Source organism: Microcaecilia unicolor, chromosome 2 (genome assembly GCF_901765095.1).
Source record: "Microcaecilia unicolor chromosome 2, aMicUni1.1, whole genome shotgun sequence".
Classification (NCBI taxonomy): domain Eukaryota; kingdom Metazoa; phylum Chordata; class Amphibia; order Gymnophiona; family Siphonopidae; genus Microcaecilia; species Microcaecilia unicolor.
Genome location: NC_044032.1, coordinates 341961488 through 341975786, shown reverse-complemented (window position 1 = coordinate 341975786; position 14299 = coordinate 341961488). Strand labels below are relative to the sequence as shown.

Here is a 14299-nt window from a genome sequence, read left to right as displayed (position 1 = left end):
ATGTCTGTGGTGCAAGTGAAGCACTTGCCACATGGCCATTTTCAGGGGGGAGCACTTAACAACTCCCATTGAGGTGGCGTTAAGAGCTCCTGCGCTAACCCAGCGGTAACTGGGCAACACGCGGCATTGCCCTATTACTTCTGGGTAAACACCAATGCTATTGCACGTGCTGGGGTGAGAACTACCGCCGGGCTGCTGTGGTAGCTTGGCAGTGCTTCCGGTTTAGCAAGCGGTAAGCCCGCGTTGGGCCTACCGCTGCTTAGTAAAAGACCCCCTCTGACAGTTAAACACTAAGGGGTCCTTTTACAAAGGCTGCTGAAAAATGGCCTGCGCTAGTGTAAGCACGTGTTTTAGAGGCACGCAAATCCATTTTTCAGCGCATCTGTAAAAAAGGCCTTTTTTTTGGCTTAGCCACATTGAACCTGACTTTGCTGGGGATAATGTGTGATATAAATATTTAAAAGAATTCTTTATCCTCCACCTTTTAAGACACCACCTATCCAGCTGGATGGTGACGGCACAAGGAAATCAAGTTTGGTCCAGTGAAGACTAACTCAAAATAACTTGTTCCTTAGCTGGGCCATTTCTTACCGTCTACTGCATCATAGACCCTTTGGTGTGCAAATTGAAAATCATAGATGGGCTATTCAACTAGTCACAGCAGCCCGTCTGGCTTTGGCTGTCAAATGCAGAACCACAACATTTCCCTCTATGACTATTTGCCTCAAGAAATTGGACTATCTGCACCTTATGGCGGAATTGACAGCGACCAAAAATGAACAATGGGTCTCCTTTCATAAGATCTGGGACAAATAGAAGACATGGTGTTTGAGTAAAATTCAAGAGGAGGAGGCAGGAGACCCTAATGAAGGTTAAGACTCTAACAAAATGTACAGATAGAAAGTGAAGAGGAGAACTATCCCACATAATGATGGAACATTAGTAGGGGATAGAGATAGATGGGGGTGAGAGGGGAAAGGGTTGATACCTTCAATTATATTGTTGTATGTTGATCGATTTTTTTTTCAATAAAAGTTTCTCTGACTCGTCAGCTTCAAATACCATTTCTGGCACCAGTATCTCTCCCAAATCTTCCTCGGTGAAGACGGAAGCAAAGAATTCATTTAATCTCTCCGCTGTGGCTTTGTCTTCCTTCATAAATTATATTCCAGACTGGACTACTGGTTTCTTTCGAAATCCCAGATTGATAGCTTATTTACTTCTATGACTAAATCAATTCATATATCTGACCATGCTGGTGTCACAGTCTCCTAGGATATTAACTCCTGTTTACCAGAGGCCAAAATGTGGTGCTTTAACTCGGCTCTATTACATGAGGAAGCATTTCTTCAAACAATTACTGACTGTACTAAGTTATTCTTTGAGATAAATAATATTCCTGATGTTTCTCGCTTAATTATATTGGACTCATATAAATCATACATTCGGGGGTAATTATTGCTCATCCGGCTCATATTAATAAATCAAGTAAACGAGAACTTGTACAACTGGAACAAGAAATTCACTCCGAGCACAAATATATGTCATCTGGAGATAAGGAAGATCTAGTTAATCTTCAAAAACTTAAATTTAACTATAACAAAGTACTGAGCCTCAAAGCTGGAATTCAACTTTCTTCTCAATCTGCTGTATATTACTCAGGCATGAATAGGACTGGCAGAATTCTTACAAACTACTTGAAAGATGCCAGGGAAAAGACTATTGATTTGTGCCATTAACCACAACGGATCCATCCTGACTAAGCAAAAGGATATTAGTAATCACTTTTTGGACTTCTATGAAGGTATCTATTCTTGTCATCATGATGCATCTTCTGATCAAATGATGTCTTTCCTACAGTCTTTAAAGTGCCCCAATCTGGACTCATAATTTGTTTCAAATTTGGATGCTGATATTTCCTTGTCTGAGATTAAAAAAGCCATTTCTTACCATCTACTGCATCATAGACCCTTTGGTGTGAAAATTGAAAATCATAGATTGGCTATTCAACTAGTCACAGCAGCCCGTCTGGCTTTGGCTGCCAAATGGAGAACCACAACATTTCCCTCTATAACTATTTGCCTCAAGAAATTGGACTATCTGCACCTTATGGCAGAATTGACAGTGACCAAAAATGAACAATGGGTCTCCTTTCATAAGATCTGGGACAAATAGAAGACATGGTGTTTGAGTAAAATTCAGGAGGAGGAGGCAGGAGAACCTAATGAAGGTTAAGACTCTAACAAGATGTACAGATAGAAAGTGAAGAGGAGAACTATCCCACATAATGATGGAACATTAGTAGGGGACAGAGATAGATGGGGTGAGTGGGGAAAGGGTTGATACCTTCAATTATATTGTTGTATGTTGATTGATTTTTTTTTCAATAAAAGTTTTTTTTTTAAAGCCATTTCTTCATTAAAACCAAGGAACTCTCCAGGCAGTGATGGTCTTACAGTTTTTACAGTTGTATAATTATTGCATATCAGGTAAAATATGTACCTCTTCTATGTCATAAGCAATTATTGTTCTTCTAGAAAAGCCTGGAAGAGATCCCCTTCTTGCTGGTAATTACCGTCTTATATCTCTTCTAAATTTTGACTCTAAAATTTTTGCAAACATCATAGCAGTCAGATTAGCGATGATAATTGGTCATACAGTACCACCTGAACAGAGTGGTTTTGTTCCTGGTTACCTTGGTTCAGATAATTCTAGGGTGTTTAGAGGTCCTTTTACTAAGGTGCTCTGAAAAATGGCCTGCGGTGGTATAGGTGTGGGTTTTGGGTGCGTGTGTGCCAAAATAAAAATTGGCATGTGTTCATTTTGGGTCTGAGACCTTACTGCCAGCTATTGACTTAGCGGTAAGGTCTCACACATTAACTGGGCAGTAATGACCTACATGCATCAAATGCCACTAGAAAATAAAAATTCAGATGTGCATAGCAGACTCACGTCAGAAATGAAATTACCGCAAGGGTCACGCGGTAGCCTGGCAAGAACTCCAAATTAATGAGGCTTAGTAAAAGGGCCCCATACTGCATAGTTCTAAAAAGCTTCAACTTGTGTGATTTCTTTAGATGCAGAAAAGGCTTTTGACTATGTAGAATGGCCTTTTCTGTTTCATGTATTGAAATGGTTCAAATTTGGTCCTAAATTCACTGATATGGTTTCTGTTTTATACTCAGCACCAACTGCTAAACCTTTGATCAATTCCTCTCTTACAGACTCATTTCAGGTGTACAAAGGCACCCGCCAAGGTTGCCCTTTGTCACCTTTGTTATTTCTTCTTGTACTAGAACCACTCCTTATTAATATTAAGGATCACCAAGAAATTGAAGGAGTCCCTATTGGTAATTCGTCAATTAAACTCTCTGCACATGCGGATGATGTTTTACTTTATATTACTAACCCAGATAGCTCTCTTCCTTCTTTATCATCACTGAACTATTATGGATTTCTTTCAGGTTATAGAGTCAATGTCATGTCATTACCCTCATTGCATTGTAACCTTTTGTAACATTGTAAGCCACATTGTGCCCGCTCTAGTGGGAAAATATGGGGTATAAATGCATCACAAATAAATAAATAAATACCCCTCAACATACATTGTAATAGGTCACAAATCATATCATCTCCAATAAGATGGTGTCTAGACCAAATTACGTTTCTTGGTATCCTTTTTGGGAATTCATGGGAAGATACTCTTAAAATCAATACTGAATTATTCCTAAAGAAAACCTCATGACTCATGTAATTCATGGTCTCCCCTATATCTTAGTTGGTGGGGGAGAATAGAAACGATTACAATTGTTATTGCTCTCTGCATCACATATGTAATGCATATGTTTCCATTCCAATTTCCTAATTCTTTCTTTCAGGCTTTGGATAAAATTATATCCTCCTTCTTATGGAAAACTAAACCTGTGAGAATTTCTTTATCTAAATTGTATATGCCTAGACACTTAGGAGGGTTGAAACATCCAGACTTTTATCTTTATAAACAAACATTTTTTGCTTAAAGGGGCATTGACTTGGTTACACTCAAAGAATGATGTTGCTTCTATATGGATGTTCATTGAATAAATTTTGGTAGATCCCTTTCCTTTAGACAAATTGCTTATATTGGTATCAACTGCATTAATTACTAATTGGCCTATTATAAATAATACCCTCAAAGCCATTCTTATATTGGACTCCACTTGTAAGTTCTCTATTTCTTCTTCTATGGAGGCTTCAATTTGGAGTCATCCGCATGTGAAAATTGGTTTCAATACTATCATCTGGAAATACTTCGTCTCTAGAGGTATTTACTGTTTGGCAGATGTATGCTCTCAGAAAAATCTCATTTCCTTTAAAGATTTAATATGTAAATATAACCTACCTGATAGTCAATATTTTAAATATTTACAGGTGAAATCTGCTATTAGCAAGTGGTTAAACAAACAAAATATATCGTGTCAAACACCAGATATCTTGAAATTACTTCTCTCTATCTTTCAACCAAAGTGAATTACATCTAAATTATACTCTGTTCTATTACCTTCCACTCATTCAAAAATCGGTGCTCTTTAAAACATATGGTCATTGGACACTGATCATTCAATGTCTGACTGTAATGGGAGATTTTAAAGATTGTTTTTCAACTTTGCTCTAACCAACAGTCTACTTTAAAGTTCCTGTTTTCTGACCGAAACTAATTTTTTCTTGTAAAACAAGATGAAGTCATGTCTCTGATTTATTTGGTGCAAAAGGGAAGTGGAGCATGATTAAGGGTCAAGAGATAAGCCATCTGGCCAGTGGCTTGTTTACTTGAAACCAAGATCATGTGACTACATTCTCTTGCACATCTTTGTAATTTTCCATGGCTCTGAAAAAAAACCAATAAAAAGGGGAGCTTTGAACAGTGAAGCCAGAAGCTCATCTATGGATAGACGTATCGCACAGAAGGACCTTTTCCTGGTCATGAGTCTCCGGCTTCACTGAAAAAGGGGCTTCTCTCAGCTGATGTAAAAAGTGTGGATATAGTAATTAATGACCAGTGATGTAATAATTGTTTCTTTTTAACTATAGATAGGTATTGTTTCTTTTTAGGTATATAGCTTAATCATTGTGTATCTCAGACAATAATGACTCATACACTCTCCGTTTTGAAGTGAAACTCTAATAAAAAAAAAGTCTCATTTACCCAATAGGAATCCAAAAGAATCTGCAGTAATTTATTTTCTGAGCAGTCTGTAGTGACAAAGTAAGCAGGCTGTACTTTTAGAGCAATACACTGACAAATTCTGGAAATGGACAAAATCTATGAAACCAATTGCATCTGTCCCAAAATTACAATCTCTTCTTTTATTGGCTCATAAAGCATTATGGACCCCAGTTAAGCAACATAAAGTTGATTCTTCGTTGTCAAATTTGTGCTGGTCCTGTAATAGCAGTATAGGTACTCTTGAACATATGTGTTTTTCCTGCCCTGATCTTCAAACTTTTTGGTCAGCAGTATGGGAAAGAATAGGTGATATTCTTCACATCAAGATTCCTCTTTCATATAAACTAATTATTTTTCGATCCGCAGGTTTAAATAAGAAAGACTGCAATTGTAGTTACAAGATATATGATACATTATTAACTATTGAAATTTCCACTATTATTAACAATTGGAAAAAACATAAATTAGTCTCTGTCTCTTTCTGCTGGGCCAATGTCTGCACTGTTCTCAAATATGAAAAAACCCTAGCTGAAGGCAATAATTCTATGAAGATCTTTCAAGCTACTACTACTACTACTTAACATTTCTAAAGCGCTACTAGGGTTATGCAGCGCTGTACAGTTTAACAACGAAGTATAGTCCCTGCTCAAAGGAGCTTACAATCTAAAGGACGAAATGTCAAGTTGGGGCAGTCTAGATATCCTGTATGGAGGTATAATGGTTATGTGCCGAAGGCGACATTGAAGAGGTGGGCTTGGAGTAAGGATTTGAAGATGGGCAGGGAGGGGGCTTGGCGTATGGGCTCAGGGAGTTTATTCCAAGCATATGGTGAGGCGAGACAGAAAGGGGGGAGCCTGGAGTTGGCGGTGGCGGAGAAGGGTACTGAGAGGAGGGATTTGACCTGTGAGTGGAGGTTTCGGGTAGGAACGTAAGGTGAGATGAGGGTAGAGAGGTAATGAGGGGCTGCAGATTGAGTGCATGTTTAGGTAAGAGAAGCTTGAACTGTATGCGGTACCTGATCGGAAGCCAGTGAAGTGACTTCAGGAGAGGGGTGATATGGGCATATCGGTCCTGGCGGAAGATAAGACGTGCAGCAGAGTTCTGAACGGATTGAAGGGGGGATAGATGGCTAAGTGGGAGGCCAGTGAGGAGTAGGTTGCAGTAGTCAAGGCGAGAGGTAATGAGAGAGTGGACGAGTGTGCGGGTGGTGTGCTCAGAGAGGAAAGGGCGAATTTTGCTGATGTTATAGAGAAAGAAGCGACAGGTCTTGGCTATCTGCTGGATATGCGCAGAGAAGGAGAGGGAGGAGTCGAAGATGACTCCGAGGTTGCGGGCTGATGAGACGGGGAGGGTGAGGATGTTATCAACTGAGATAAAGAGTGGAGGGAGAGGAGAAGTGAGTTTGGGTGGAAAGACAATAAACTCGGTCTTAGCCATGTTTAATTTCAGATGGCGGTTGGACATCCAGGCAGCAATGTCAGATAGGCCTGGGTATCCGCAGTGATGTCCGGTGTGGAGAGATAAAGCTGGGTGTCATCAGCATAAAGATGATATTGGAAACCATGGGATGAGATCAGCGAGCCCAGGGAAGAGGTGTAGATTGAAAAAAGAAGGGGTCCAAGGACAGATCCCTGAGGAACTCCAACAAAGAGCGGGATGGGGGTGGAGGAAGATCCATGAGAATGTACTCTGAAGGTGCAGTGGGAGAGATAAGAGGAGAACCAGGAGAGGACAGAGCCCTGAAATCCAAATGAGGACAGTGTGGCAAGAAGTAAATTGTGATTGACAGTGTCAAAAGTGGTGGATAGGTCAAGGAAGATGAGGATGGAGTAATGACCTTTGGATTTGGCAAGGAACAGGTCATTACAGACTTTAGATAGTGATGTTTTTGTCAAGTGTAGAGGGCAAAAGCCGGATTGAAGTGGATCGAGGATGGCATGAGAGGAGAGAAAATCAAGGCAACGGCTGTGAACGGCGTTCAAGTAACTTGGAGAGGAAGGGCAGGAGGGAAATGGGGCAGTAGTTACTACTACTACTACTACTACTATTTAGCATTTCTATAGCGCTACAAGGCATACGCAGCGCTGTACAAACATAGAAGAAAGACAGTCCCTGCTCAAAGAGCTTACAATCTAATAGACAAAAAATAAATAAAGTAAGCAAATCAAATCAATTAATGTGAACGGGAAGGAAGAGAGGAGGGTAGGTGGAGGCGAGTGGTTACAAGTGGTTACGAGTCAAAAGCAATGTTAAAGAGGTGGGTTTTCATTCTAGATTTAAAGGTGGCCAAGGATGGGGCAAGACGTAGGGGCTCAGGAAGTTTATTCCAGGCGTAGGGTGCAGCGAGACAGAAGGCGCGAAGTCTGGAGTTGGCAGTAGTGGAGAAGGGAACAGATAAGAAGGATTTATCCATGGAACGGAGTGCACGGGAAGGGGTGTAGGGAAGGACGAGTGTGGAGAGATACTGGGGAGCAGCAGAGTGAGTACATTTATAGGTTAGTAGAAGAAGTTTGAACAGGATGCGAAAACGGATAGGGAGCCAGTGAAGGGTCTTGAGGAGAGGGGTAGTATGAGTAAAGCGACCCTGGCGGAAGATGAGACGGGCAGCAGAGTTTTGAACTGACTGGAGAGGGGAGAGGTGACTAAGTGGGAGGCCAGCAAGAAGCAGATTGCAGTAGTCTAAACGAGAGGTGACAAGGGTGTGGATGAGGATTTTGGTAGAGTGCTCGGAAAGAAAGGGGCGGATTTTACGGATGTTGTAAAGAAAGAAACGACAGGTCTTGGCGGTCTGCTGGATATGAGCAGAGAAGGAGAGAGAAGAGTCAAAGATGACCCCAAGGTTTCGAGCTGAGGAGACAGGGAGAATGAGAGAGCCATCAACAGAAATAGAAAACGGGGGGAGCGGGGAGGTGGGTTTGGGGGGGAAAATGAGAAGCTCGGTTTTGGTCATATTTAATTTCAGGTGGCGTTGAGACATCCAGGCAGCAATGTCAGACAAGCACGCTGAAACTTTGGTTTGGATGCAAGGTGAGATATCAGGGGTAGAAAGGTAGATTTGGGAGTCATCAGCATAGAGGTGGTAGGAAAAGCCATGGGATGAGATTAATGAACCAAGGGAAGAAGTGTAGATAGAAAAGAGGAGGGGACCAAGAACAGAACCCTGAGGTACGCCGACAGGCAGAGGGATAGAAGTAGAAGAGGATCCACCAGAGTGAACACTAAAGGTGCGGAGGGAGAGGTAGGAAGAGAACCAGGAAAGGACAGAGCCCTGGAATCCAAGTGAGGACAGGGTATCGAGAAGTATGCTGTGATCGACAGTGTCAAAAGCAGCGGAAAGATCAAGAAGAATGAGGATGGAATATTGACCTCTGGATTTAGCCAGTAATAGGTCATTGGAGACTTTAGTAAGCGCAGTTTCGGTTGAGTGGAGAGGGCGAAAACCAGATTGTAATGGGTCAAGAATAGCATGTGAGGTGAGAAAATCAAGGCAGCGGCGGTGAACAGCACGCTCAAGTAATTTGGAGAGAAAAGGAAGGAGGGAGATGGGTCGGTAATTAGAGGGACAAGTAGGATCAAGTGAAGGCTTCTTAAGGAGAGGTGTGACCACAGCATGTTTAAAGGCAGCAGGGACAGTCGCAGTGGAAAGTGAGAGGTTGAGAATGTGACAGATAAAAGGAATAAGAGTAGGAGAGATGGCATTAAGAAGGTGGGTGGGAATGGGATCAGAGGAACAGGTGGTACATTTTGAGGAAGAAAGGAGAAGTGTAGTTTCCTCAATAGTAACTTCAGGAAAGGAGGAAAGGGAATGAGGGGAAGGAGAGAGAGGGGAACGGACTAGTGGAGGGAGAGCTGGTGAGGTAGAGAAAGCAAGGTTTATCTTTTGAACCTTGTTGTGAAAGAATTCAGCAAGGGTCTGAGGAGATAATGAAGGGGGAGTTGGGGGAGGGGGCACCTTGAGGAGAGAGTTCAATGTGGTGAAGAGAAGTCGAGGATTAGAGCCAAGAGAGTTGGTCAGTTGGATATAATAATCCTGTTTGGCACGTAAAAGAGCAGATTGGAAGGAGGTCAGCATGAACTTAAAGTGTAAGAAATCAGCAAGGGCCCGAGATTTCCGCCAGAGGCGTTCGGCGGAGCGGTTACAGGAACGTAGGTAGCGGATATTAGAAGTCAGCCAAGGTTGGAGGGACAGGTAGGGTCTAGTGAAGATTTTTTGAGGAGTGGTGTGACTTCAGCATGCTTGAAGCTGTCAGGGACAGTTGCAGTGGAGAGAGAGAGGTTGAGGATATGACAGATGGGGGGGTGACAGTAGGAGAGATGGTGTTAAGTAAGTTGGTGGGGATGGGATCAGAAGAACAGGTGGTGCATTTCGAGGATGAAAGAAGGTGGGCGGTTTCCTCCTCGGTGATATCAGGAAAAGAGGAGAAGGAGGCCTGGGTTGGATGGTTGAGGGAGTGGGTTAAAGGGTGAAGAGGAGGAGGACGCTTGGTGGTGAATTCGAGGTTGATCTTCTGCACATTGTTGCGGAAGTAGTCAGCCAGTGATTGAGGAAAGAGTGAGGGATGGGGTGGGTGGGAGCGGAGGGCACTTTGAGGAGGGAGTTAAGGGTGGCGAAGAGACAACGAGGGTTAGAGCTGAGGGAATTAGTCAATTGGGTATAATAATCCTGTTTGGCAAGGAATAGGGAGGCTTGGAAAGAGGATAGCATGAATTTATAATGAATGAAATCGGTATGGGTGCGAGATTTCCTCCAGAGGCTTTCAGCCAGTCGGGCACAGAAGCAAAGGTATCGGACACAAGGGGTCAGTCAGGGCTGGGGATTAGTATGCCTTGTGGGACGGGAGCTGGATGGTGCAAGGGTGTCCAGGGCAGAGGAGAGAGTGGTATTGTAAGCGGAGACAGCCTTGTCGACAGACTCGGAGGACATGATGGAATGGAGGAGATTAGAGATACTAGAAGATAATGTGGGAGGGTCAACAGCCTGGAGATTCCTGGAAGTAGTGGTTAGTGTTGGGCGGGACTGAGGGGGAGGGTGATGAAGTGTGAAGGTGATCAGGTGATGGTCTGAGAGAGGAAGAGCTGAGGCGCAGAAATTGGAGGATGAGCAGGTAGAGGAGAGGACGAGGTCAAGACAATGGCCAGTTTGGTGAGTAGGGGTGGTGGAGCTCAGTTGGAGATTGAAGGAGGAGGTCAGAGTGAGGAACTGAGAAGCGTAAGAGATGGATGGGTCATCAGCGTGTATGTTAAAGTCTCCAAGAATGAGGGACAGGGATGAGGGTTCAAGAAAAACGGAGAGCCAGGCATCGAAGTCGGTAAGGAAGGAGGAGAGGGACTTGTCAGGGGGGGCGGTAAATGACAGCAACTCTGAGTGGCAGCGGGTAGAATAGAGAGATGGAGTGAACTTCAAAGGATGAGAAGCAGTGAGACTGCTGTAGGAGGAGGGGTTGAAAGCTGCAAGAGGGCGAAAGTAGTAACCCGACGCCTCCTCCGCGGCCAACTGGGTGGGGAGAGTGGGAGAAAAGGTAACCTCCATGGCATAGGGCCGCAACTGAGGCAGAGTCGTCGGGGGTGAGCCAGGTTTCAGTTAGGGCGAGCAGTTGAAGGGAATGGGAGATGAAGAGATCATGGGTGAAAGAAAGTTTGTTGCAGACCGAGCGGTCATTCCACAGGGCACACGAGAAGGGGAGAGAAGAGGGGGGGAAGGAGGGGAATAGAGATGAGATTGTAGACATTGTGGAATCGTTTGCATGGATAAGATGAGGACAGGTGTTGGGGACCTGGGTTGGGATTGATGTCTCCCGTGGATATCAGGAGAAGGAGCAAGAGAGTGCATAGGAGGGTGGGGGAGGTGGGGCGACGAAGGCGACGAATACGGGATGCGCTTAGGAGGAATGGGGAGGGGTTAATGGTAGGAAGGAGGTGTTGAAGGTTGAGAGCTAGGAAGGAGGAGGAGGACAGGAGAGATGGTGAGGTGGTGGGCGATAGGAGTGGGTAGGGTATTGCAGTATTGAGCAGGATGGGAGAGGACATGGATGGGCAGTGAGTTCCTGTGGTAGGCAGCGGTAGGGGGAGGGGGACAAGGTTAGGAAGGGACAGGGCAAGGAAGAGAATGTGAATAGGGGCCATGAACAGACGGATTGGGACGAGCTGGAACAGACAGCTTGGGACAAGCTAGAACGGAAGGACTGGAACAAGCTGAGTAGAACTCTTTGAGCTAGTTGTCCTGATACTTGGTCCAAGGGAAGTAGATAGAGTTGTTAGTAGTAGTCCTTATGGGGTGCTATGAGATGAAAGATATGCAGATTACAGTTCTAGGTGCAAATTACAGGCATTTATAGCAGATTACAGTTCTAAAAGCAATAAATAACATGCTATGAGATGAATGATAAACAGATTACAGTTCAGACATGCTACAAAGCCTGCAATTTAAAGCGATTAGATAAAGTTTTTGAGCATTTAAAGCAATTAAAGTAGGCTTTCAGCATGCTGCAGAGCAGAAGTTTAGGATAAAGCAGTCTAATCAATGGACTTAGGTATCACTCACGGAAAGCAACATGGGAACCGGTGAAAGTTTCGTAACCTTTAATAATTTGGATATAGACTGCATTCAGTGGTCATTTCTGAGCTGGGTAGGGTTACCATATGGCTCCAGAAAAAGGAAGACGGATTGAGCCAGCCGGGTTTTACTTCCATTGCTTTGAGCAATGGAAGTAAAACCCGGCTGGCTCAATTACTTCCATTGAAAGCAATGGAAGTAAAACTCGGCTGGCTCAATCCGTCCTCCTTTTTCTGGAGCCATATGGTAACCCTATCTGCAACTCCCAGCTCAGATTTGCAGCGGTTACTGATTTAAATGCCCCTTTGCCTCTGCACCTGGTGCAGCTTGTTCTGCAGGAAGGGCGACCACAGTTATTTATTCTGGATGTGAGCCCGAGTCCTTGGGGACAGCTTAAACAGCTGCAGGGGGCTAATTATGTCAGCTTGCATTGCAAATCAATAGCCCCGTTGTTAAAAAGCCAGGCCTTCTGTGCAGGAGTCTAGGGCGTCCCAGGGGCCAGTGGCTCTGTATAAGCTCTTGCGCCCTTGCAGCAAGCACAGGAAAAGGCAAAATCTTTGCCTCTGCCCCTGTTGTGACTTTCTCTCCTTATGTTCTTCTCTTGACCTCCCCGTTTCTGTCTCTCCCCTCCCTCGCTCTATTCTCCTTCCCACTCAGATCTGCCTCCATTATTGAACAGCAGTGGAAAAGGAAGATGGAGCCTGGAGAAGGAAGAGTGCAGTGTGACACCTACCTTTAAAAAAAATGTTGTGAAGCCGAGTTGCAGGCAGGGCCTCACATCTTCCTTGCTTGTAAAACAAGTAAATCTCTTCTCCTCGTCATCGTCGGGTCTCACTGTGTCCCACCCTCGCAGAAATAGGAAGTTACCTCAGAGGAGGGTGGGACACAGTGAGGCCCGATGATGACGAGGAGAAGAGAGAGATTTACTTGTTTTACAAGCAGGGCAGACGCAAGGCGCTGCCTGCAACTCGGCTTCACAAAATTTTTTTAAAGGTAGGTGGGAGGCGGGGCAGCATGGCAGCGGCGCCCTTGAAGGCAGGCCCCCCCCCCTGCGGTGCTTGCCCCGCTTACCGTGTTGGCACGGCCCTGCCCGGCGTCGCTGTCCCGCTGTGTGTGTGTGTGTGTGTGTGTGTGTGAGAGAGAGAGAGAGTGTGTGTGTGTGTGTCTGTGTAAGACAGAGAGAGTGTGAAAGTGAGTTCAGAGAGAGATAGAGTCAAAGTGTGTGTGTGTCTGTGTGAAAGAGAGAGAGTGTGAGAGTGAATTGAGAGAGAGAGAGAAAGTGAATTGAGAGAGAGAGAGAAAGCCTCCGAGTTCCAGGCCTCCCTCCCAGTTCCAGGCCCCCTCTCCCAGTTCCAGGCCCCCTCCCTCCCTCCAAGTTCCAGGCCCCTCCCTCCGTCCAAGTTCCAGGCCCCCTCCCTCCGAGTTTCAAGGCCCCTTCCCTCCAAGTTCCAGGCCCCCCTCCCTCCCACCCAGTTTCAGGCCCCTTCCCTCCCACCCTCCCTCTCATCCAGTTTCAGGCCCCTTCCCTCCCTCCCTCCCTCCCTCCCACCCAGTTTCAGGCCCCCTCCCTCTGAATTCCAGGGCCCCCTCCCTCCCTCCCTCCAAGTTCCAAGGCCCCCTCCCTCCGAGTTCCAGGCCCCGCTCTCTCACTCCATGTTCCAGGCCCCTCCCTCCCTCCCAGTTTCAGGCTCCTCCCCTCCCAGTTCCAGGGCGTCTCCCTCCCTCTGAGTTTGTCGCCGCCGCTCCCCCCCCCCCCCGAGGTCACCGCCGGCCCTCTCCATTGAACTAACAGCGCCTCACCTCCGAAAACGCAGCAGGCAGCAGCAGATCACCTCCCTTCGGGCTTCCTTCCCTCCCTGTGTGCCGCCTTCGTGTGACGTAACTTCGGCGAGGGAGCGACGTTAAAATAACCGGGAGCAGAAAGGTAGAGCTTCTGGCTGCGCATCAGCACGATATTGTATACGTGCCGCTGTCAGCCTCTAAGAACGTCGGAATTTGGAACAGATCTGTGACGTGCCGCACATGTGCAGAACAGCTGCGCTGTTCAGCACATGTGCGGCACGTCGGTCACTCTTCATTTATATAGTAAGATTATTACATTTGTACCCCGCGCTTTCCCACTCAAAGCAGGTTCAATGAGGCTTACATAGTAGTATGGATTACAGGATTTTGATAAGAAAATAAAAGTTAAATATAACAGAATAACAAAAGTGATAGGTAGGTAGTGAAGGACAGGGGTGAAGGAGTAGGAGAGGTGTAAGCAAGGGTAGAAGAGGCGGGAGGGGGATGGGTACAGGATAAGCAAATGGAATTTTGGTTGGAAAGGAAGTCAAGGTCATTGTCGTTGTCTCCTGTATATGTGATGGGTAGTAGGATTCATATAATTAGTTTGGGTCATTAGGATAGGCTTGCTTGAACAAATGGGTTTTTAGTGATTTCCGGAAGGGTAGATAGCCACTGATTGATCTGATAGGTCTTGGGCGGGCATTCCAGTGTTGGCTACCTAAGAAGGAGAAATTGGATCCAAAATAAGTTTTATA

General features: G+C 45.2%; 1 protein-coding gene across 1 annotated transcript in view; it reads right to left on the bottom strand.

Annotated features, from left to right (window-relative positions):
• Nucleotides 1–14299, bottom strand: part of LOC115463686 (alpha-1,4-N-acetylglucosaminyltransferase-like) — a 65083-nt gene that overhangs the window by 22858 nt on the left and 27926 nt on the right. The gene's annotated exons all lie outside the window — the stretch shown is intronic.